At 43.3% G+C, this 23,404-nt stretch overlaps 1 long non-coding RNA gene across 2 annotated transcripts; it reads left to right on the plus strand.

Annotated features, from left to right (window-relative positions):
• Positions 1–7,933: 7,933 nt before the first annotated feature.
• On the plus strand, positions 7,934–13,661 carry LOC103352533 (uncharacterized). 2 transcript variants are annotated; one of them, XR_007913440.2, is made up of 3 exons: positions 7,934–9,661; positions 10,748–11,549; positions 13,206–13,661. It is a non-coding gene; the product is annotated as an uncharacterized lncRNA (long non-coding RNA). The 2 variants fall into 2 exon arrangements; XR_007913442.2 differs by having other exon boundaries at positions 7,950–9,661; positions 11,386–11,549.
• The last annotated feature ends 9,743 nt before the right edge of the window (positions 13,662–23,404 follow it).

Below are 23,404 nucleotides of genomic sequence, written 5' to 3' on the forward strand. Positions count from 1 at the left end.
GAAAGCAGTGGAAGATGGCCCAAGTACTTAGGCCCCTGCACCCATGTGGGAGACTCGGAAGAAGTTCCGGCTCTAGCTCCAGCCATTGTGGCCATTTGGGGAGAGAACCAGCAGGTGGAAGATCTTTCTGTCTTGTCCCTTCCTCTGTCTGTAATTCTGCCTCTCAAATAAGTAAATAATCTCACCTAAGTCAGCTAGACAATTTTGAAATTATCCAGCAAGTTTCCTAACTGAAATATGAATTAACATATTTCTCACTAACAATGAACCTCGCCCTAAGTATATATTGAGCTTTCGGGTATTGGCTAATTACAGCACTCACATTAGAAATACATAGTAAAGCCAGCACCGTGGCACAAAGAATTGAAGTGTCTCGCCCAAGCCTTTCCAGAGCCAAGGATCCAGCTCTAGGTTGTCTACGCCCAGCGTCATGCTTCTTGCCATCATGTTTTATTACTAATGACCTAGTGAGGTCGATATTATTAGGTCCATTTTGTAGATGAGAAAACTGAGGCACTGGGTGGTCAGCCAGGACTTGAACCCAGTCTAACTGAATCCAAAGCCACGCCCCTTGCCACTCTACCCTGAGGCCTTCCAGCATCGGTGCTATAATGATTGGCCCAGTTCCTCAAAAATGCAAGGAAGCCAACACTTGGTTCGCAAATTTCTTCACAGTCACAAGTGAGCAGGTAAAACATCAACTCCACTGTTTTCATGTTTGCTTTGTTTGCACCATTAGTACCCTCTTCCATCTGTAGTTTCTCTCTCCTTTAGTTTTTTATTATCCTTAAACATTTATTTATTTTTGTTTTGTTTGAAAGGGAGAGAGATGGAGACAGATAGACATACAGATAGAGAGCTCCCATCTGCTGGATCACTCCCCAGTTGCCTACAACAGTCAGCATTGCACCAGGCCAAAACCAGGAACCTAGAACTCAATCCAGGTCTCCCGTATGGGTGGCAGGGACACAATTACTTGAGCCATCACCCACTACCTCCAAGGGTGTACATTAATAGCAAGCTGGATTCAGAAATGAAGCCAAGAGGCCAGCGCTGAGGCGTAGTGGGTAAAGCCACTGCCTTCAGTGCTAGCATCCCATATGAGAGCAGGTTTGAGACCCGGCTGCTCCACTTCCAGTCCAGCTCTCTGCTATGGCCTGGGGAGGCAATGGAAGATGGCCCAAGTGCTTGGGTCCCTGCACCTGCGTGGAAGACCTGGAAGATGTTCCCGGTTTTGGATTGGCGCAGCTCCGGCCATTGTGGCCATTTTGGGGGTGAACCAGCAGATGGAAGACCTCTCTCTCTCTTTGCCTCTGCCTCTCCTCTCTCTGTAACTCTGCCTTTCAAATAACAAATAAATAAACCTTTAAAAAAAAAAAAAAAGGAATGAAGCCAAAGGTCAGACTCAGGCACTCTGATATGGGCGGCTTCCTGAGGTCTCCCTGTAGGACCAGAACATTTCTCAGCTGTAAGCTTTAACTTCCTCCAGTCGAATGACCTTCCTGTCCAAGTACAACTTGAACTTTTTCTAAAGATTTTTCTTTTCCCATTAAGAAAATTACTTTTACTCTTTGTTCAAGGAATTGACATCTCAAAGGACAAAATATTCAAAATAAAAGGAACTTACTTAAGAATTCCTTCCATTCATACCTGAGTCCTAGGACTTTCCTGTTCCCTTCTAAACTGGGGAACAATTTGAACTTGTTTCATTTATCCCTCAACTGAATGAATAAAAGTAGTATAATCTGTTCAGCTCACATTTTATACAGAAAGATAATTACATTTCTAACGGTTCATACCAATTATTTCCTGACTGCTTTTTAAGTGAAAAAACCTGGTCCACTGATAATTGATGATTTAAAAATAAATAAATTTAAAAGATATGGCTTCTATGATTTTTTTTTAATTTTTTATTTGGAAGGCAGACAGGCAGAGCTCCCACCCACTGGTCCACTCCCCCAATGCCCTGGACCAGAGTAGGCAGAGACCAGGAGCTGGGGACTTAATCCAGGTCTCCTCTGGGGTTGCAAACCCCCACCACTGGAGACATCACCAGTGCGCTGCCTCGAAGTGTGCACATCAGCAGGAAGCTGGAATCAAGGGCACAGTAAGCATTGGAGCTTGGCACATCTCAGCCAGCTTCTTAAACACCAGGCCACAGTCCCGCCCCTACAAATACTTACTGAGCACTTCCTATGGGCCAAGGCCTGTGCTCAAGGATGGAGATACAATATTAAGTCAAACAAGCACAACCTCTTTCATTACCCACAGTATTACAAACCACTTACTACGACACCCTTCCCACTGGAAAGAATTTGAAAATGATGTGTAAATTATTTTTCCTTTTAAAAAAAGGTATGATATATATGAAGGGTCTTTAAACAGTTCATGGAACAGTGTATTATGAAAAATCTATATATTTCAAAAATGTTCATGCAAAAATAAACTTATCTTTTGATTCCATTTTCCCGTGAGCATCTTGAAGTTCCCATGTATTCACAAAAAGATGAGTGTTCAGCTGGATGAGTTCTCACAAATTGAACAGAATTGTGTGACCAGCACCAGAATGAGAAATAACAAATTACCTGTGCCACAGGTGTCTTGGTGACTTCTCTTTCAGTTGCTAATCCTCCAAGAGTAATTGCCATCCTAACTTCTAACAGCAAAGATTAGTTTGCTAATTTTGAATTTTACATAAATGAAATTAGATAGTATGTTCCCTTTTGAGTCTGGGTTTTAAATTTTTTTTAATTTTTTTATTGCCTTTTATTTAAAAGATGGAGAGAGACACATACACACACAGAGACAGAGAGAGACCTTCCATCTGTTGGTTCACTCCCCAAATGCCCATAACAGCTGAGGGCAGACCAGGCCAAAGCCAGGAGCCCAGAACCCAATTCAATTTCTAACCCAACTACTTGAGCCATCTCCATTGCCTCCCAGAATTCACATTAGCAGGAGGCTGGATCAAAAGTGGGGCAACCAGGAATGAAACTCTGTTATGGATATGGGCATCCAAAGCAGTGTCTTCACCACTGTGCCAGACCCCTAACCTCTTTGTGTCTGGATTTTTTAGTTATGCTTGCGGGATACATCCATATCCTTGTATGTGATTGTAGTTTGTTGAATCTCATTCTCTGGATAGTAGTGTAAAGGTTGTACATAGTGTAAATATGCCACACTTTCGTTAGTAATTCTGTTGATGGGTCTTGTGTGGTTTCTGGTTAAGGTTATGATGAACAAGGCTGTACCAAACATTCATGTAAGTGTCTTTTGGAGAATTTGTACATGTATTCCTATTGATTGTAAACCTAAGGATACAATTGTTGGACCACAGGTATGCCTATGGTATACGCACCTGAACAGTTTTCCAATATAGTTGCTCCAATTTATATTACCCCCCACCCTAGTAGCTATAAGATTTCTTTTAGAAAGTACTTTTTAAAAAGATTTATTATTTTTTATTTGAAAGTCAGAGTTATAGACAAAGAAGGAGAGACTGAAATAGAGATCTTCCAGTCTCTGGTTCACTCCCCAGATGGCTGTAACTCCCATGGCTAGGCCAGGCCGAAACCAGGAGCCAGGAACTTCTTCCAGGTCTCTCATGTGGATGGCAGGGGCCCAAGCACTTGGACCCTCTTCTGTTGCCTTTCTCAGGTCATTAGCAGGGAGCTGGATCAGAAGTGGAGCAGCTAGGACACGAACTGGCACCCATATGGAATCCGAATGCCAGTCCCTGGAATGTACTTTTTTGACTTTTGAAACTCACTAGTAAATAAAATAAGTGACTAATATCTAGAGGCCAAAAAATAGTTATACAAAGCATGAGTTCAGAAATTAACTTCTGAGCCCACTCAACTTGCTGAGCCCACCTGATGTGGCCCCTTAAGGGGCAGGGAGGGTGCCGAAGGTGAGGGTTAACTGGAAATACCCCGTTGCCCAAGAGGACCACAAGAAAACAACATTTTCCAAACCTTGGCACTGAGTGGAACAAGGAGAACAGCACGTGACCCACTTAAAATGAATTATCAAAAACCCACTCTCACTAGGATTTGTAGCCCAAACTCATGTTACCTTAGAGGTCTGGAAAACCTTAAGCCTACAATTTAGCTTAACATAGTTTGGAATGGGCAATTCACCCAAGGAATCTAGGGGGAAAAAATCATTCTTCAATCAAACCCCAAAGAAATTTCCAAGGAATTACCTAAGGGATTAAGAAATCCCATTTAGGGGCTGGCGCTGTGGCGTAGCCGGTAAAGACGCTGCCTGCAGTGCCAGCATCCCATATGGGCATCGGTTCAAGTCCAGGCTGCTCCACTTTCAGTCCAGCTCTCTGCTATGGCCTGGGAAAGCAGTAGAAGATAGCCCAAATGCTTGGGTCCCTGAACCCACGTGGGAGACCTGGAAGAAGTTCCTGGCTCCTGGTTTAAGATTGGCCCATCTCTGGCCATTGAGGCCACTTGGGAAGTGAACCAGCAAATGGAAGATCTCTCTCTCTCTCTCTCTCTGCCTCTGCCTCTCTGTAATTCTGCCTTCCAAATAAATAAATAAATCTTAAAAATAGAACTCATGCTTAAAAATCACAAAACACACAAGAAACCAAGATACTACAAGCAGAGCTAGCAAAAACAATAGACAGCAACACTGGAATTACCACCCAGAGATAAACAGAGTATCTGTAATATCATTGGAGTTTCTATAGCAAATAGTTTCTATTTCCATCATTTAAGATCACTATTTATTATGATTTTCTGTCACTCAAAGGGGATGTAAAGCATACTAAACAATTGTCCATTTCCTTAGCAAGAATTAATCTATGCAAGTGTTTCCTAATCTACCTTCATGATTTCTTCCATATCATATCACTATACTATTATTTACTCAATATCTTATTAAATTGATATATTTTTAGAAAATGTATATTCCCATATTAGCTTAATCCTAAACAACAACATCCCAGAATCATGACTTTGATGTACAAATTTTGCTTCATTCACTATATATGTGTGTGTGTGTGTGTGTATGTGTGTAACTTTCAGGTTCTTGGTTTTTGTTTTTGTTTTTTTCCATTGTACTTGAAAGCCAGAGACAGATAGACAAAGAAATCTTCACTCCCCAAATGATGCAACAACTCTGGCTGGGCCAGGCCAGAGCTAGGAGCCTGGAACTCAATCCAAGTCTCCCACCTCGATAGCAGAACCCAAGCGTTCAAGTCATCACCTGCTGGCTCCCATGGCACATACCAGCAGGAAACTAGATCAGAAACCAGGGAGCTGGGACTCTTCCCAAGTACTCTGAAATGGGATGGCGGCGTCCCAAGTGGTGACTTAACCACTGCACTGAACGCCTGCCCCTATCTGTTACATTGCTGGTAAAGAAAGGAGAGTGTGCTATTTGGCGTGCCATTGTATCCCCAGCATCTAATGCAGCACTTGGCCCATATGGTAAGTGCCTAATAAATATTTGTCGAGCTGGGTGCTTGGCCTAGTGGTTGAGATGCTGGTTCAGATGCCTGTGTGCCAATACCAGGGTTCCAGTCCTAGCTCCTGGATCTTGGCAATGGCTCAGTACCAGCTGCTGTGGGCTTTGGGAGAGTCAACCAGTGGATGGGCTCTCTCCCCCTACCCCCGACTCTCTGCCTCTTAAGTAAGTCCTTAAGGATTGGTATCGTGGCCCATCAGGTTAAACCTCCACCTGTGATGTTGCTGGCACCCCACATAAGTGCTATCAGAGTCCCAGTCTGTACAGCTCTGCTTCTGATACAGCTCCCTGCTGATGCACCAGGGAAAGCAGTGAAAGATGGCCCAAGTGCTTAGGACCCTGCCACCATGTAGAAGTCCTGGATGGAGTTCCAGGCTTCTGGCTTCAGCCCAGACCAGCCCCAGTCTTTGTGGCCATCTGGGGAATGAACCAGCAGACAGACAGAAGATTCTCTCTCTCTCTCTCTCTCTGACACTCAAATAAATAAATATATTTTTTTAAACTATAATGAAAAGAGCCAGAAAATAGTAAGGATAAATTTAATGACTTGCAGGTATGTCTAGCAAATGGCCTATGTCCCCTGTTTGTCACAGATAGAAGCTACCTTGGGGTATTCAGTTTTAGCAACTGTGAGCTACTTTGCACTTCCACACAGTCAGAGATGATAATCTCACAGCTGACCCATCTCCACTAGCTGCGACTCATTTTTGGATCTCCCCTACTCAAGAAAGTATAGTCAAAAGTATACAAATGCAAACTTTTTATAATTTATTTTAAAATAACATTTACATTTACAAACTTCTGTATTGTAATTACTATACATTTCAAATTGCTTTCAGTACATTTCGCAACTCGAGACATAGTCTTATCTAGTCACCCATTTTCAGAAGAGGAAAGTAAAGCCTAAGAAAGTTGATTTTTCTAATTTTCCTCCTATCCTCTTTGCCACAGGGCCCTAAGCACTCTTTTCTCAACCAGGGACTTAAGCATACTGGATTTGGGTTTTAAGTTAATTATCTCATATTCTTTTTTAAAAAATAGTTATTTATTTATTTAAAAGTCAGAGTTACACAGAGAGAGAAGGAGAGGCAGAGAGAGGTCTTCCATCCTCTCATTCCCTCCCCAATTGGCCACAATGGCTGGTGTTGCGCTGATCCAAAACCAGGAGTCAAGAGCTTCTTCCGGGTCCCCCACGTGGGTGCAGGGGCCCAAGGACTTGGGCCTCCTTCTACTGCTCTCCCAGGCCATAGCAGAGAGCTGGATCAGAAGTGGAGCAGCCAGGACTCGAACCAGCACCCATATGGGATGCCGGCACTGTAGGTGGCAGCTTTACCCACTACACCACAGTGCCAGCCCCTCATATTCTTAAGTAATAATCCTTTCAAGTACAGAACAGATTCTGTCAGTAATCCAAACCTCCATGATAGGAGCCTAATTTTTCTGGTCTGCAGAAATCCCTCTGAGAAGAAAGGCTCCATTTGACTCAGGAGAAGCCAACGTGGGAGGACATGGTCAGGCCCATTTGGCCTCTGGGTCTTGTCTCAAACACAGCCTTGCCGCTGGGATGCGTAGAGGGGACCTGCCGCCCTCTGGCTGCGTGGGTGGGAGACTGCCTCAGAATGCGGCCAGGCTACTGTCCCATTCTACTGCCCCGCATTTGGGCAGACCTGGACGGCTAAGTCCACTTCTCCATGGTGACTCAGAAAAGTCCACAGGCAATGCGAAGGAAAGTTAGGGGCTGTGCTTAAGGGAGCAAAACTGGAACCCAGTGGTTCCTTGTCCATTATTCTTGTTACTGTCTTCTCTCCCTCCCTCACATAAAGAAGCATCAGCGAGACCATTCCACGATAGCTTTCGCAGGATGCCCGGAGTTCCACAACACCAGGGGGCACTATTCCCATGGTATTTTATGAAAATGATCCTGCACAGCACAATTCTATGACAATTAATATGAGAGGGGGCCCTGGAGATACTCAATGTAGCAGCCTCTATTTAAATTATTCGGGGGAGCAGGGATTGGAGCTGTTTATGAGAGCTAGAACTGCTTCCGCCTTGGGGAAAGAACCACCACACAAGGATTCCCCCTCACACATTTCCCCCTCAGCAGCAACAAGAGGCTTGCTCCATGGGGAGGATGAGTTCCTCCTCCAGTGTAGACGCCTCATTCATTGCGGTCCTTCCAGTCTGAAGTGGCGAGGCTACGCCCCAGCCTAGAACTACTGGGACTACGCCCACCGCCCACCGCCCACCGCCCTCCGCCCTCCGCCCTGTTTAAACTACCTTTATTTTAGTCCACAGGAGCCGCTTGCTTCAATCATAAATTATACATTTCTAGGAAAGTCGGGTTTTTTTTTTCTTTCTCTTCATTGACTGCCATTTCCAGGAAGGAAGAAGTTTGGCTTTTTTTTTTTTTTTTTTTTTTTTAACATTCATTGGAAGTCTTTCTGCTGACCTGGTCCATAATTAAAAATCAAAGTAATAAAGTGACATTCTCAAATTTGAATACTGGGTACAGAAAGTGTAATTGCCAGGCCTCCTTGCCAAACAAGCAGAGTGGCTCCAACATTAAGTCACAAAGATTTTCAAGAGTGACTTGATGGGATTTTAAAAAAGTGCACACATTTAATTTTATTAGAACAAGTTTTAGAACTTTGAGACAAGCTGCAAACACTGAATTACAATTTTTTGCTTTTATTTATTGGGAACTCATTTAACAACTGCCTCTGATATCCAAGTAGATATAGAATGGTGTGACGGTCTGAACAGGGAATGTCATGGAACTTTCCTGAGTTTAAGGTGCTTTTTTCCCCCAAGGAAATAGAAAAGTGAAGGTATTATGGAAGCTTTTAACAGCCCAGTGAGCAACACCCAGTGGCGGCTTTCATATAAGACAGCAGGTGACCAAGTAAATTGTGACCCCCTGCAATGAACTTGCAGTCAGTTTAGTTTACAATGTCATTCCCTTCCCTACCACAGGAAAAACAAAATAGCATTCAACAATTTTTTCCCTAGACCTCCAGTATCTCCAAACAGTAGAAGGAATAAACATTTCCCATTTGGTCAACAGATTTACCCATAATAAATTAGATTTTGTTAAGTCTTTGTGATTTTTTTTCCCTAGAATATTCCTGATGGGATAAAATGGAGTTCTGAAAATAAATGGTTTAGCCACAGATGTTATTGAAATTAATTTTAAGAAGGAGTTGGGACTGCTGGATACCCTCTAACCCAAATCTCCATCATCTAGAAGTCATATTTATTTATCAAGTGTGATGTCTTTTTAGTAACTTACCTCAGTGTAGGAGAAGAAGAGTTAGAGGTGCTCCCATTGTATTTTTTTAACTGTAATGCTGGGAAAATGATTTTATTGAGCCATGTGATATCGCGGTTAGAACTGTTTTTTATTTCAGACAGGGAATCTGTATTAAAAATAACACAGTTTCATGTCCTTCCTTCTGTATTTTCTCCTAGCAGCAGGGAAAAAACACATTCCCTAATATATTTTCTGGGTGCACTCTCTGTGTAATATTTCCTTTGCAAAGGTCCTGTTCATATTTGTATCTTATTACTTTTCTTATACTGGATTTATTGATAGCTTCTAACAAAAATATGATTTCGGTATATTTACTGAACAAAACTCAATAGAACAGACCCCAACTCAATTTTTTTCATCAAAATGGAGAACAATAAAGAAGCTAAAGTCCTCAGTTCAGACACATAGCATCAAAAAACTTATATTGTTTAAAGAGATAACTCAATAAGGGGGAAGTGATAGATATTACTTAAGAAACAACATTAGCTTTGTTTATTTATCTACGTTTCTAATAATCCCTCCTCTAACTTAGTAAGCAACAAATATTGTTGGTGTTCCTTGGTTATCGAATGTCACATAAATGCATTCATTTTCTAAAAATAGGGGGAAAATGGTGGTTATACATTGCGAGATATCCAAGGTCCTTACTTACTGTTAATCGCCATTTCATGCATTCAAATTGAATTTAAAGGAATTTTTAAAAACCTCACTGAGTCTGTTTCCCAGATTATTTTGCTATCGTGCCAGTATTTTTCATAAGTTAATCGTGTTTCTGCTTTTGCATGTTTACAGGGAGCTTGTATCCTGAATTTCTAATGTCCTGCTTTTGAAGACCGATTACAGAGGGCCTTCTTCATTGACCATTAGGTAAAAGGTTGAAAAATAACTTTGGTTTACAATAGATTTTTAGTTTAATGGATGGGTGTATTCATTATTTACCTGTTTTCAGTCTCTGGTGTGTCGTCTAGTGATGATGATAGTTGTTTTAAAGATGATCCTTATTTATGGTCTATTGCATCATCCTGAGATTTAGTAATGATTTTAGATTTTCCACCTAAATTACAGGGCACTTTCCACTGAAAATGGTAAACAATATTACAAACTAAAAAAAAGAAGTAATCTGATTTCTGGGAAGAGGGAGCCCAGTGAAAGATGTGTGCTTTTATAAGGATGGACAATGGAAAGCAAAATAATAACTCCTAACTTTGATTGTTCAAATATATTCTGCAATACAGAGAGCTGCATGCAGGCTGGAGCAGGCACGGGGCAGGAAGGTTAAGTAGAAAAGAAGGCACAATACTTCAGATTGGCAGTAGACTGCAGCAAGAATAATCTAATCAAAACAAAATTAAATTATCTAGTCCCAGGGCAGGCTCCTGGGACTGCTGCATTGAATGCTAGCAGAGCTCCTCCTAGACATTTTTCCCCAGTCAAACTCACATGATGAATGCAGATGAAATTTGAAATATGAAAATCTGAAATAATTTATGGAAGTTGTCAGAAATTTGGCCTGCTTGTGGTGTAATTTCCTGGGAGACGAGGCAGGCCGGCTCACTGCTGCAGGACTTGGAGCGGCTGCTGGCCTTCCAGTGGATGGATCAACCCCTTTAAAATGCTCTTCCAGACAAATTACAGCTCATTACACACAGCCTTGCACCGTGCCATTATGTCAGAGGAAATCTTTTTTCATTTGCACAAATTTGCTTGGAATTCTCATATTTATTTGAGCATCCATTATCGAATCTGAACATTGAATTATCCACAATTATTTTCTGGGTACGCGGATGTTTGTGTATATGGAATAGATGGTGACTGCAGGGGCTATAAAAATGTTACAGTGTGGCTGAAAACCCCACGTACTTTGCAGCTCTGTTACAAAGAGCATTGTGTGACTGCTGAAAGAGAATTGACTTTTGCAAGGATATTTACAAGATTTGTTTTCTTTCTCAACAGACTGGCAGGAGACTAACTCTGCTTTGAGTCAGGGCTTCTCTGCTCTGTGGCGTATAAGAATGCCAAATGACTTGCTGCACCTGAGATAAGATCCTTGTTTGCCTCCTAGTGAAATTTGGTCTTTGATGGCCATTTTCATATTAATCGCATGCTGGCATATATTAAACAAAGCTTGTGTTCTCATTGCTGAAAAGAACACTGCTTTCCTGAAACGCCTTTCCTCCTCATTTCTCTCAGAAGGTTGCCATGGCAAAAGTGGGCTCTCTACTGCTCCGAAACACTGCAATATAATCACCAAATGAAATAATTGTCTTAAAGAAATGCATGCTATTTACCTACTGGCTTCTTACAAACCCTAATTACAACAATGGTTGTGCGATGGCTTTTAAATGTTTTCTATTGTTTAGCGTAATAAATCTCTGCTTTATGTAATCTTGCTAAATTGAGTGCAGTCCTTCTCAATATTATTTTATCCAGTCATTCGGGCTTGTATCTAAATGCCTCGTCAACCTTTGCAGTGACTAAATAATTAAATGCTCTCTATTGACTTGTTGACATTTCACTACTTATGGCAGGTGTAGATTCAAAAGAGAAATGCAATCATTCTCCAAAGTCAACTTTTTTTTTTTTTCCTGAAGGCTTTTACACACGGATAAAACAACCAGAAGAAATCCTCAGGCAAGAATACCTTCAATATCTCCCTGTGATTTTTGTCGATCAGACTCGGTTACAACAAAATAAGATAAACTCTGGCAAACAGGATTTGTTGTGGTCAAACAATCAGTAGCACTTAAAAATCAAGGTGAGTTTAAAAGCTGTTCATATAAGCTATTATTTTTCTGGCCACAACACATAAAACATCAGAATATTATACTCTTTTTTTAAGTAAAGAAGAAAATAAAGTGTGCATAGCCTAAGTAGCGAGTACTAGAATTTAGGAGAACAAATTTGGTTATGAAAGTAATGGAAAAACTGGGTTCTTGGAAAAAAACCAAAGCAATTGTATTCTGGGCTTGAGCCCTCCGGAGCGTGGAACACGTGGCAGCTTCCCCAGCTTCTCCTTACTGCTGGAAACTTTGTAATAGCACTCAAATAAATAAAGAAACTGGGTTGGAGATGATTGCTTTCATTGTGCTATTGTATATGTGCATTATATAGTCACTCCATAGTTTGACACAATCAGTTGAATGTGGGACAAGACAAATGTTGTATATGACAGTGGGGTAGTATTGAAAGATGACCCCATATCTAGAGGGCTACGAGTTATGGATGCATTGATAGCTGCCTCTAACATTTTGAAGCGTGGCTGTTAAATTTTGCCTGCTGGCTTCTGGCTGGAGGCCGGCCTGCCTGGGCGACGGGAGCAATTGAAAGGAACTGCAGGCAGCTTTTTTTCAGTACCCATCAAGGAACTTTGTTCTTCCTTTATTGTAACTGCCCACTGACAGGAGTGGCTTCAGAAGAAAGCAAGATGAACAAGGCAGAGTGAACACTTCCCAGCTAATCTTTGTTGTGCGTTTTATTCACTTCCAGTGGGCACTTTTTTTCTTCTTTAAAAACTGTTTAGCAATTTTAAAGGGCCCATTCCTGTACCAGAATATAGAAGAAAAATCACTGGGACATTTATAAAGAGAACATTTTTCACAATAGGATAAGGCCCTACTGAGAATGCAGTTTATGGAGAAAATGAGGTCAATATCATCTCTTATAAGGACCTGTGGAGAAATGATCCAGTAAAGAGTGTTAGAAAAGTATTATCTCGAATACTTGAAAGTTAGATCATGAGTGGCATTTTTTTGCCAAAGCAATGAATAGAGAGATGGTCTTTAAAAAAAAAATGAGGCATGTTTTTATGTGCAAAGGACAATGAATCAGATGAACATAAAGCATCCAAGTTTGCATGAATCATATGTTTAAACAATTGCATGGCAAAAGTTTGTAAAACATAACTAATGACCAGGCTCTCCTGTAAATTAATTGGAGAGTACATTTTAAAAGCCAGGAAGAAATATTGTTATTCACAATAAGGGTGAGTGTATTCGACCCTAAGAGTCAAGCTTTTACATCCTGCAGTGTATAGTGTATTTGACTTAGGAACCTCAAAGCTTTATCAAGAGATCCAAGGAATTTGGACTTGAATGAAGGCCAACAGGTGAGGTTTCTTTGTTTTGATTTATTATTATTGCAGACAATATAAAAAATAAAATAAAAAGAATACTAATGCAGTTACCTGCAGCCTCACTTAAACATACAAACAAAATCTACCTGCATCACTATCAAACAAAATGTACTAAAACTGTAGCCATGTAACTATCAGGCGTGAATACTCGCTGCTTATGAAACTCCAGGGTCGTATGAATAGTTATGTAAATCCCAATGCTTATGAAATCCCATCTTACACTTGAACAAATGCAATGTTTCAGTCACTGAAGCTGGTTCTTTTGTCATTTCTTTCCAGATTTCCCTAGAGATTCACTGAGGACTAAGCACATAAAAACTTTCATCATTTTTATGCCACAGCCAGCGAGTTTTCAGAGGAAGGGCAAAATTTTTCACTGTGTGCTTCTAAGCAAATAAAATATTTCGGGAAAATTGTAAGTGTAAAGAAATAGCCATACAAATAGATATATAACCTTGGTAATGATACTCAGACAAGCTAATAAAATAATATTATTTACTATGGAAATAAAATTAAGGTCCTAAAAAATTTAAATGCAATTTTAGACTCATTACCTTGACCTTCCTTAAAACACAGTAAATGAGGATGTAATAATCAAGTAGTTTCTTTTTAAATGAAAGAGCAAAACTTGCATTAAAAGAGGAGAGAAGGGAATAGAGACATATTTTATAATGTCTGGTAGAGGTTTAAAAAAAAAAACTTCATTTCCAGGAAATTTTTTTCGTATTTCACATCTTTTTTATAACAACATATTCTCTAAAAACCAATAATCATCATATACTTAAACTAACTCCAGGATATTTTCCTGTATCTTCTCCCTGTTTCCAACTCACTTCATTTTCATGGTTAAGGTGTAAGAATGCTGATTCACTTATCTGCATAAACCTGCTTTATAATTTCTCTTGAAGTTGAGTTAAACAATAGAACTTGGAACTATAAAAAAGACAATAGGAGCTTTTTCTTATTTGGAAGCTAATGAAAGTTCACCTGGTAGGTAGGTGCATCTATCTCCCACGCGTAGAGGACAATGATTGCATGAGAAGTTAACGGTGTTTTGTCTGCAGTGATTTCTGTAAGCACATCGCCTGCAGGGTTCCCGTTTCAGCCACGAAAGTTCCTTATCCATCAAAGCTCCTGGGAAGAACCCTCAACCAGAAATTTAGGCCAAATTTGGGGAAATGCAATTTGCTCTATTCTTACAGCAAAAATACTACATACTTACACTTGATACCAGGGACCCACTCAAAGGCACATAAGGCTTTTTATTCCAAAAAGCTTGCATTTTTATCTTGTTCACTGACAATAAGGGTTAAGCAGTTATTTTATCAAAAACATCCAGTTAAAGAGTTTAAGTTAGAAATCTCCTTTCTCTCTAAAAAATATGCACAGTTAGAGATACATACTCTATATTAGTAAAAATCTATATTGTAAAAATACATTTAAGGAAAATTTGTTACATTCAGCCAAATTATATGGATAATTATTTCAGTCCCACAACCAATTTGACAAATGATGTAGCCACAAAGATTTTATGTAGAGTTCATTGCCTGCAGTTTAGTGTTATTTTATTTAAAAGATTATGATTTCTTCCTAATGTCAAACAAGTCCCTAACTGTATTCAAGATTAAATTTTTCAGGCCTGGTCTCACTTTCTATTCCAGAAGATTCCTATGGCCACATCATATTCAGGAGCTCAAGAAAGAAAAAGACTCACTTTAATAAAATATGTGGAGGAAGAGTCTCAAGGGAACAGTCACAGACAAGAATGTATTATCAAGAAATATGATCATAAAATATTCTTTTCTGAGGAATCATAGAATAATGTGTTCAAAACATTTTTGATGATATGTCATGCTTAATGAAAGAAAAGGTTAATTTTAAAATACTTATCCTCATTGAAAAGAGTAAAACAGTAATTTTCCATCTTTCTCTTATCAATGATAAACTCAAGTGAGTTATTTGAGTTCTACTTGCTATACACCATATATATTCATTCAGTAGACAGGACACTACTCCAGGAGCTGGTCTACTGAACAGAAAGCTCAGGGATAAAAGAAGTTAAAATGATCTGCAGTTGATGAGACATGGATAGTGAAAATGGAATAAACTATTACGCAAACATTATTTGTTATGGTAGAAGGCTGATGTCTAGGCACATTTTTTATGTATGTATGTATTTTTTACTTTATTTCAAAGCCAGAGAAAAGAGAGTCAGAGACACAGAGATAGAAACCCATCAGTGGAGGGGTTCACTACCAAAATGCTCCCAACAGCCAGGGCTGGGCCAGATGGAAACCAGGAGCCAGGAATTCCATCTGAGTTTCCCAGGTGGGTCTCAGGGGCCCGAGTACTTGAACCATCAGCTGCTGCCTCCCGAGGTGTGTATCAGCAGGAAGCTGGATCTAGAAGCAGAGCCAGGATTGGAATGAGGCGCTCCAATATGGGATGCAGGCACCCCAAGCAACATCTTAACCCTGTAGCCAGGCAAGACTTTTAGAAAGCAGAAGGAGGGCGCTTTGCTGAGCACCTCGCCTGCATCGCTCTCACACCTTCACGGGCACCAACATCTTTACTCATACTCTATGGAATATAGAACATAATAAAGTATAACTATAGCCATGAAACAGAGCTTTCGTATGAAACATACGTCAAAATTATGCCACTACCAAAACCCCAAACTTCCATTCTGTGAATGGAATTGTTCCTTAACCCTTTCATATCTACAAGTACTTATGAACTGACACTGCGTGTGGAAGGAGAAAAAACAGGCTGTGTTTGCTAACCACCCCCTGAGGCCCAAGAGGAAGAAAAGGAACCATTTCTTCCACTCGACTTCTTAGTGAGCCTTAGTAGCTTCATTGAAGATTGAATACCCGCTGCAGGTATACTTATGCTCATTTCGCACCTATTATTTCCCTAGCCACGGTGCATTATAATCCCATAATTGGGCTGGGCGTTGTGGTGCAGGAGATTAAGGTGCCGCTGGGACACCTACATCCCATCTCAGAGTGTCTAGGATTGAGTACTGCGTCTGCTTTCAATTCAGCTTCCTGCTAATATGTACCCCAGGGCCCAAATAGAGTTCCAGCCTCCTGGCTTTGGCCTGGCCCAGCACAGGCTGTTGCAGGCATTTGGGGAGTGAACCAGCAGATGGAAGTTGTCTCTCTTTGTCTCTGTGTCTCCTCTCTTTGTCACTTGGCCTTCCAAATAAATTAATAAATAATTCCATTATTATTTTTGCCCAAAGGATAAAAATTTATTTATTTGTTGGAAAAACCATAGTACACTATCGTGTAGAAAATAATAAACTGGGGTAGGTGTTGTGGGACAGCCTGTTAAGCTGCTGCTTGGGACGCCTGCATGCCATACTAGAGTGCTGTTTCAAGTCCCAGCTACCAGCTTCTACCTCTGCAGGAAGCAGTGAATGGTGGCTCAAGTACTTTGGTCACTGCAACCTACATAGAAGACCCAGAGAGAGTTCCAGACTCCTGGTTTCCACCTGGCCGCCCCTCGCTGTTGCAAGCAGTTAGACAGTGAACCAGCGGGGTAGATAGGTCTCTCTCTCTCTCTCTCCCCCCCTTCACTCCGCCTTTAAAATAAATAAGCCAATTTAAAGAAAATAATACAGAAAATGATTCTTGTTTTATCTTAGCTGTTTATAGCAGAGGAATATAGATTTGCTTTTCACGGAAATCTCTGAGTGGCTTTGGGATGCCCCCCAACCAGGCTCTCCCTTTCAGTGTCTACAACACAACGTGTTGTTCTAATAATTGCCTTCTAATGCCTAGAAAGGGAACCAGCAGGTGCCGGAACCTGGAGGAAGGCCTGCCAAGCCATGAGCCAGGGACTTCTGCTCTTCTTGGACTTCCCCTGGCTCTCTCTGCGCCCCCATGGAAAGCAATGCCCTGGTCCCCTGGAGAGGGCCCTGACAGCTGTGGCTGATCTCCTTCCTCCTGAGGCTGTGTGTGTGTGTGTGTGTGTGTGTGTAGGTGCCCCTTTCACCCTCCCCACTTCCTTTGCAGCCCTCCCCTGCTCTCTGCGGCTGGTGGCTCAGTGCATGAACTGATTAGGTAACAACAGAGCACCTTCCCTCCCAGTTTCCTCTCAATGCTTTTGGGCCACAGCTTTTGAAGGAGCCCAGCCCTGCCACTCTCCCGCCTTTATCACGGGCTGTATGGGGCTTTCTCTGGAAAAGCCCGAGCTGTGCCCCTGGCGTCATCAATCATTTGGACCAGTTCACATCTCCTTCACGGTGTTCCGCCTCATTAAACGCATCAAGGGCGCGGCGGAGAGGGCGCCGGGGCCGGGGAATGCCGGAGCACTCCTTCCCACCGCTCCGCATCGCAGGTCTCAAAAGGCCACACAGACCCAGCAAAGAAGGTGTCTAGGACAAATCGGCCAGATGCTCAGGCCTCTCCCTTCTTGCGGGCCAGGCGCCTGCCCCGGGAAATTCTTAGAGCTGCCTTGGGGAAATTGAGCGATCATCCCAGGCTGACAAGCGTGCACCCTTTTCTTCAGTCTTCCTCCTTAAGGAAGGAAAACTCATTCTGGTGTGCTGGTGGAATTGGAGGCCACAGCTCCACAAAAGCGCACTTTTTAAGACAGATGCAAACGCCCTGTTGTGAAAAACACGCAGGGCACCTGAGGTCAGGAAAGGATCCTGAGGCTGAACTCAGGGCCTTCCAAGGCGCAATGACTCAGTGCAGTGCCATCCAGTAACGGATGAAGCTCGCCTGGGAGGAGGCTCCCGCACTTCTGCAAACCGCGGGTCTCCTGGCTGGTGACTGGGGTTTCTGCTTTGTACGTTTAGAGGATGATGAGTCTATTCATTGCCAGGGCTTTTCTCACAGATTACACAGCCTTTGGAGGCAACTGGAGCAGGCGGCATAGTTTCAATGTCATTTTAAAAGTGAAAACCCAAGCTGTGAGATATTGAAATGACACCCCATTGATTCCCTCACACAGCTTTGTGGACGCAGTAAAGAGGGATTCAGCTGGGCACTGTCATTGGTGAGGGCTTTTTTGTTTGTTTGTTTTTTTCCCGTAGCAAGATCTGTGATCTATCAGACACCTCCTTCCAGGTCTTCCCCAGGAGAAAGAAGAGGAAAAAAAAAAAAAAGGAGGAGGAGAGGAGGAAGAAGAGGAAGAAGAAGAAAAGAAGAGGAGGAGGAGGAAGAAGAGGAAGAGGAAGAGGAAGAGGAGGAGGAGGAGGAGGAGGAGGAAGACGAAGACGAAAAGAAAGAAAGAAAGAAAGAAAGAAAGAAAGAAAGAAAGAAAGAAAGAAAGAAAGAAAGAAAGAAAGAAAGAAAAGAAGGAAAGAAGGAAAGAAGGAAAGAAGGAAAGAAGGAAGGAAGGAAGGAAGGAAGGAAGGAAGGAAGGAAGGAACAAACCAAAACAAACAATGACCTGTTACTCCTCTGGTGAAATCAGTCCCTTAGGACCAAGTGCAGGTAGAGGACATGTCATTTAACTCAGAGGACAGAAGCAGACATGGGTAGGGAAAAGAGGACAGGAAGAAAGAGAATATCAAAGTCACAACTCCAGAGTGGTCTCTTAACATCTTCTTCGTGTTACAAGGGAGAGCAAAATGTCATCCTGCACAGCATCACCTGGGACCCCATCTTGCACTCAAAATTTTATGGCCCAGGCACCTGCACGGCAGTGAACTTCACCCTGAGCCCGGGGCTCTTACTTTTAAACCTTCCTAGGAAGCTAGCTAAGGAGGTAGAGGGCGGCCGCGTCCTCAGCCCCGGTCCCTCCCACCAGCGTGCCACCACCTGGCACCAGACAGCTCCTCCTCCCAGACCTGCTGTCCCTAGGCGGCTTCTGCGGGAATCCTAGGGTAGGGAAAAGATTATGAAACCCTCAGCCACTCCCGCTGCGCGTGAATCGCCACTGGGCAGTCGCTCCAGCCCACAGCCGAACACCCCCTACTCCCCCGAACACCCCGGGGCCTTTGCGCCGGTGCGCCAATTTGCATGCCCAACAAATGTGCACTGCGCTGCACCCAAGCACCGCGGATATTAATAATCATAAAGGACCGCACGATTACAAAAAGAGAAAGTGCTAAATGTCAGATGCTGGGGCAAGATTTTTAAAAAGGCAACTCACCGAATCCTAGTGTCTAACTTTTTTAATAACGATTTTTTTTTTTCTGGGCTGGAAGCTCGCACCGAATCCTGGAGGAATTGCTAAATCAGATTAAGGTTATATTTTGCAACAGACTGGATGGAGCAATAAAGGAGAGCGCGCGGAAATGGGACTTCACCCATCAATTAGATCTCTATTAGCAGCCAATGCAGGCTTCACCACAGGAAATGTCACGTCCCAGCCCGCGTGAGCCCGTTCGTCCCCACCCCCAACTCTCACCTCCCCTCTCCCCTGGAGTGAAACAACTCTTCGGGCGCTTACGTTGAAGCCCAACAAATCCCTTTGTCTGGATCACGGGTTTTTGTTTTGTTTTTCTTCCCCGTCTTGTTTTGGAACCCAGCGCCACCTGCCTCCCCCACCCCCAGCTCGACGCGCTAACCCCGGGACACACCCGCCCCGGCCGGCTGAACAGGTTGCAGCGCGACACCTGCGCGGTCTGCAGGGTCGCCCGCGACCGCGGTGAGGGGGCTGGTGCGCCGGGCCTTATTAATATTAAAAGCTTTGTGATGGTCCTGAGCAGGCTGTAATGAAAGGTGATTAACAAGACAATGGACAGGACTCTGAATGGTGGGGCAACTCATCTGCTAGAACAGATCAGACCCGCCTCGGGCGCTCAGCGTGCGAATTCCGCCCGGGGATCGGAAGCAGTCTGAACGCACGGGACCGGCCCAGGGAACCGAAACCTGCGCACGGATTCCGAACCGAGAGGTGTTCGAGAACCCCTTCCCGCCCCTTAGCTACGGATGCTGGAATCCGAGTCCTGGCGCCCTAACGCATGCATCTCTCGCTGGGCACACGAACGAGAAAGTGGGGTACGACGCCTCGAATGCCACTCCCTGTCTCCCACAAATGCATCCGGCCCTTGACCCCCCGCTCCTGCGATGCTCAGAACAAAAATCTCCTCAGGCCCTAGAAAGCCTCATTTATCATTCTCGTGGGGACCCGAATGACAACGTCCTAGCCTGGCTGAGAGCGGGGGGCCCCCACTTCCGCGCCTCTCCCGCTGCACAGCCCTGCCCATAAGGAGACAAGGTGCAACCGCCAGGGAATGAGCAAGCAGGAGAAGTGGCCGAGCGGATAAAGGAGGCACTGTTGTGGTTGCCGCCGCCGCCGCTGCTCCCATTCAGGGGCCGAATTCAAATGGATATTTCCCCCTCTCGGCCCAGCTGAACGAGGCTCAATGCCTGAAAGGTGCAGAGCTGCCTCCGTGGACATGCTCTGTGGCTGATATTATAATTTTCATAATGCGCTTTTATGTCGCTCCAGACTCCTCCGGTGAGCAGCCCGCAGAGCTGCTGAAAGGGGCTTTGAGAGGCCCGGGCGCGCGGCTGCTGCGAGCTGCGCGCCCCCCGCAGGCCTGAGTGGCACCGCGTGCCCCGGCCGGGGCGCGGCTCCTGCGCGGCGAGCGCGCAGGCGGCGGCGGGCGAGGCTCGCGCTCCTCATTAACATGCACGCCGAGTGCCCCCGGCCCGCTCGCGTCCGCTTCCGCTCTCCCTGCACCCCTCGAGGTCTCTGCCATCCTCCTGGGTGCGGGGGCCCTGGTCTCTCCCCAACTCTGACGGACCCCGTTTAGCTCCAGCCTAGCGGAGCTGGGGGCTGCTCAGGCTTGGGGAAGATCAAGGTGCTGGGGTGTTAGAAGAATTCTCAGAGCAGCCAGGAGCTGCAGTCTTCCAGCCTGCGTGGAGGCTGCTTTCCCAAGGGGCCAGAGGCCTAGGGACACTTGTGAGGGCGCCACAGCCGAGCTGGGATTGATTGAGTGGAAGCCTCATCGCCGTAGTGAGTGAAGTGAAGTGAAGTGCATGTTGTTCTATGCACTTAGCAAATATTAATTATCTAATGCTGGCAGCCACCTGATGGGGGAACCACCGGCAGAGGGGTTAAATGCAGTATTTGCCCAGGGTGCCAGCTGCTGAGTGGGAGACTTGAACCTACTGATCTGAGGGCTTGCTCTTAACTCAGCTAAAGCTGCTGAGTTATCTGGTATCTGCTCTGTGTTCAACCCCAGCAAACCCATTTGGCAGATGTGTAACAGGCAATACAGACGCGTGACTGATTAATCAAAGCTCAGAGCCCTCACCCATACCAAGTGGTGAGTCCTACCGACTCTTGGGGAAATAGCACGGATGACCTCCATTTATTCTTCTTTATCCAGCCCCACAGTAGGAATTTGCATGGAATAGAGTCTCTAACAGTCTAAGGTAAATATTTTCCCTTAGTCAGCAGTAAACACATTAAAAATTAATAAATATGTATCACCATGAAGCTAAAAAAAAAACTTACATTCTAAAAGAATTTCCCAAATAAACGCATCACTATTATTGGGCCTGGATGGAGAATTTAAAACCATAGCTCTAATTTCATCTTAATGTGTAGGCCTCAGCCAGTGCTACCATTCTTAAATGAATCCCTAAACCAAACTTGCAAATTGGTCACAAGAAAAATCAGGTAAGCATTGTAGGACTGCAGTTAACTCTATCTGCAAGGCCAACCTTATACAAAAGCTTCCCATAATTGCTTTCTTAAGTAGGAAGTCTACAATTACAGTTGTCCAATCCCAACTTTATTCCTTTCCAAGAGGCCCGCCATATGCATTGATAATGCGAGAGCAATCAGTATATGTTCTTCTAATTCATATTTGTCCAAAAGGCAGACATGAACTAAAGAAATAAATATAGCAAATGTAGTATATACAAGCCCCAGACCCCTGGGAGGCCTGGCTTTTAGGAGTGAAAGGAACAGCGCATTCACAGCCAGATACACCTGCTGTAAGAAAGGCTATCCTGGCATCAACTGCCTCAGAAACTCTGGCCCTTCCCGGAGTCCCAGTTGTCCATCAGTATTTTCCCGCTTAGAGGGATATGATGTGTTGGCAGTGCCCAGCATGCCCTGGGTAACAGGAATTAGCCTCATGTGTCCATCTGCAGTAATACCACAAGGTCAGTCAACAATCAATGTCAGTCTGGATTTTTATTTATCTATAAAGAGGTCGTTAGGGCTTAATCTAAGCTTGAAAAATTTTAGAAACTAAGCAATAGATTTGAAAACACAACCCACAGATTGCGTCCCCAGAGTTCTTGTATTTGATTTTCTTCCTTAAGCCAGCCTTGATGTTCTTATTTATGAATCTACTGATGTAGCCCTGTATATCTAATGGAATGGTCCCAAAATACAGCAGAAATGTGTTCTTCTTCCTGATTTGTTGCACAGTGGTGAAAGATAACTACATCTGAAATTGGGAAACAGCAGCTGCTCATACATTGCTTCATTAAATAAACATCGGGTTACCTGCTGCTTGAAGCCATTTTAGGGTTTGGATGTGAATGGTTCTTCAAAACCCCTCCCATATGGTAGCCTGTATTAAATTCAACAACTTTCCTCTGGCTGTCTGTAAATCCATGCTTATTAAGCCCTTATTAAACTCGAAAATGTTCTAAAGTAAAATTGTATTGCATGCTTGGTTGCACAAAAGTGAGAAGGTATCATTTTTAGTATTTAATTTTTTAAAATTGCGACCAGAGGTCAAATCACTCAGAAAATTCATGATCGTCACTTCGATGGCTTTTATTTAGATTACCGAGCTAAATGAGAACAGGAGATAGGTTTGGTTTAAATTATTTACTTTGTTTTGCCTTTCAAATTCCCTCCAAATTCTTAGTAAACCACATCATTTCAGACACTGTAAAATTTAACAGTAGCTATCCCCCATAATCGCCCTCTTGGAGACAATGATGGCAAGTTAATGAATGTCATTATTAAAAATAGGAAGGATGTTAACATAACATGTTAACATAAGCTTTAAAGGGATTTTGAAAAGCATAATAGATAATTGTGAAACTATGGATGCCTGTTAAATGATGGTTTTAAAATCTTCGAGCATTGGGATGTAAAGTGAATGGTATATGGATTGCTTAGGTTATGTGTAGTAGTTACCTAGACAAGTGTAGGGTAGCATGAATTATACAATAAATTCAGGACTCACTGACAGGCAGGCAGACTGGGGCTCCAAATATTTTTTTCTACTCACCTGGGTTTTCTTTTTTCCCCTTTGTATGTAAAGATACAGCCCACTTTTCTTCTCCCTCTCCTCCTCCTCCTCCTCCTCCTCCTCCCCCTCTCCTCCTCCTCCTCTCTCTCCTCCTCTACCTCTTCCTGGTCCTCCTCCCACTTCTTCTCTTCCTAGCTGAAGCATTTTCTGTGCCTTCATTCTGTTTTAAGTAGGTAAACAGAAATGGGAATTCTAAGGGAACTATCGATAGTTTTTGAGAACAAAAATCGCCCATGGAAAGCGAATTCCGAGTCAAACAGGCTGTTGATGTTGACTTCGCTGA

This window comes from Oryctolagus cuniculus, chromosome 2, assembly GCF_964237555.1.
Source record: "Oryctolagus cuniculus chromosome 2, mOryCun1.1, whole genome shotgun sequence".
In the NCBI taxonomy this organism is placed as follows: Eukaryota; Metazoa; Chordata; class Mammalia; order Lagomorpha; family Leporidae; genus Oryctolagus; species Oryctolagus cuniculus.